Below are 2572 nucleotides of genomic sequence, written 5' to 3' on the forward strand. Positions count from 1 at the left end.
TTGCCTTACCAAGATAATGGATAAGAATCCGAAAGATAAGAATTATAAAGCTAATACATAGAAATCCCCAGGGGAATAAATTAAAATCAATACGATGATAAATAAGAATCGCTAAGATAACATAAGAATTACAAGGATAATAGAAAAGAAATAACAGGGTAATTCCTAAGAATCACCGGGATTATAATTATGGATTTTAGGTAAGAATCAATCCGATAATATATGTAAATTACCAAGTTGGGTTTTGTAAGCTCTATAATACCATACAACTGCAAAATAATTCAATTACTAAGAATCGATGACATAGAATCAAAGCTATTTTTCAATGGAAGAATAAAGTATAATTCAGTCAAGTAGATTCAAAACTTAAAAAGTAAATATTTCTAAATTAATACTGTATTATTATTATTATTATTATTACTATCATCATTACTTACTATAGCCACAACCCTAGTTGGAAAAGCAGAAGTTATAAGCCCAAGGGCTCCAACAGGGAAAAAATAGCCCAGTGAGGGAAACAACAACTCTACGAGCATTCAATTCAAGTAATAAATGGGTAAACAAAAACCAAGGAGAAAACTAAAAAAAAAGTGGTAACGCGTTCGAATAGCATTCGGCTGGCAGCAGATTAATCCCAGGCCCGGGACCATGAGTTTAAGCTGTTTACTGAGGAGGCCACTGCTGTGGTTGGCCACCAAAGTGGGAATTGGACTTGCCCGGCTGACGTTCTGGCGAGTATCTATTCTGATTGAAAATTGAACTGAAACTAAACACCCTGACCTTTAAAATATGCTTTAAAAAATAAAAGGACAGTAAAAATAGCCTCGACAAATTCACCAGTAAATCAATGCATAATACCAACAATAAATGAGATAAAGAAATAAGAACAGGTGATTGGGATGACTGTAATAGAAGTAAATTTAGGAATGATGACCAAATACTATAAAAACTAGTAAGAAAATATAATCAGGTAAAGAAAAATAGGTCAGCTAAGAAAAGCTATGAGAGAGAGAGAGAGAGAGAGAGAGACGAGAGAGAGAGAGAGGTATCCTGAGACGGAATACAATGCTCCGACCAAATGAAGCTAATTAATGATACAGAAAAAGATAAGGGGAAGACTTCATCAAGACCTAAGCTTCAACAGAGGATGGAAAGAGTCCCAACGCTGCAATAATAACCATTGGCCTCATTTCTCTCTCTCTCTCTCTCTCTCTCTCTCTCTCTCAGCACGCACGCACACACACATATATACTGTATATATATATATATATATATATAAATACTTACGTACACAGCTGCAATCTCTCTCTCTCTCTCTCTCTCTCTCTCTCCTCATATATATATATATATATATATGATAAATTTTGCACATTTTTACGTGTTTTTTCATATTCAAATAAGCCATATATATTTTGATATATTAACATCTGGATTCTCTTAACGACCTCGGGATCAGAGCCCCAGGCGAAATCTCACAAAGACAAGAGCTTGGCTCCGGCCGGGAATCGAACCCTGGTCGGCAAGCTTATATAGACAGTGACTAACCCATTCGGCCGAATGGGTTAGTCACTGTCTATATAAGCTTGCCGACCAGGGTTCGATTCCCGGCCGGAGCCAAGCTCTTGTCTTTGTGAGATTTCGCCTGGGGCTCTGATCCCGAGGTCGTTAAGAGAATCCAGACATTAATATATCAAAATATATATGGCTTATTTGAATATATATATATATATATATATATATAAATAGATAGATATATAGATAGAGATAAATACGTGTATATATACATACACACACACATATATATATATATTATATATGTATATATATACACACATATGCAGTCCACACGTGTATATATACACATACACCGTATATACCTGCCTAGAGTCAGCTATCTTCCTTGATACAATAATATTCTTTACAAGGCTTCTAATATTCCCAATAAAACTCCTGCAGAGCTGAATGACCCAACATTTTTTAAATTCAAGACAAAGGCGAATTTCCAATTAAAACTTTCCACAAATCAAGAATAGATAGATAGACAGATAGATAGATAGATATTTTTACTGACCACAACCATAGAATAATTTACAAAAGAACACTTGCAGTACAAATTACAGTATATGAATGCAAAAAAATGGAATCTCAAACTGATTTTACATTGTACTATACAGATGGACCCACGAATCCCAGCTCGAAGACACGAGTAACCAAACAGATAGCGTATGAGTAGATGGTAGATGTGGTGGGAGGGGCTAAATCGGGAAGTCGCTGCGCAGTAAGGGTGTACCAGGAACTCTTGTGTCCAACTGTACATTAATTAGGGCTCTTCCTTTATTGTTTATGTTGATTTATAAATTGCCCCTTTTTATGAAGATAAAATGTGTTTTGAATTAGGAGAATTACAATACAATAACACCAATACACGAAGCAGCCACCAAACGGAAGAGACAGAAAGAAAAACAGCCAAAAACCGGAAAGGGGAATGCTAAAACAAATAACAAGGAGAAACAACCAGAGAGAGAGAGAGAGAGAGAGAGAGAGAGAGAGAGAGAGAGAGATGCTAAAACAG

This window comes from Palaemon carinicauda, chromosome 7 (genome assembly GCF_036898095.1).
Source record: "Palaemon carinicauda isolate YSFRI2023 chromosome 7, ASM3689809v2, whole genome shotgun sequence".
Classification (NCBI taxonomy): Eukaryota; Metazoa; Arthropoda; class Malacostraca; order Decapoda; family Palaemonidae; genus Palaemon; species Palaemon carinicauda.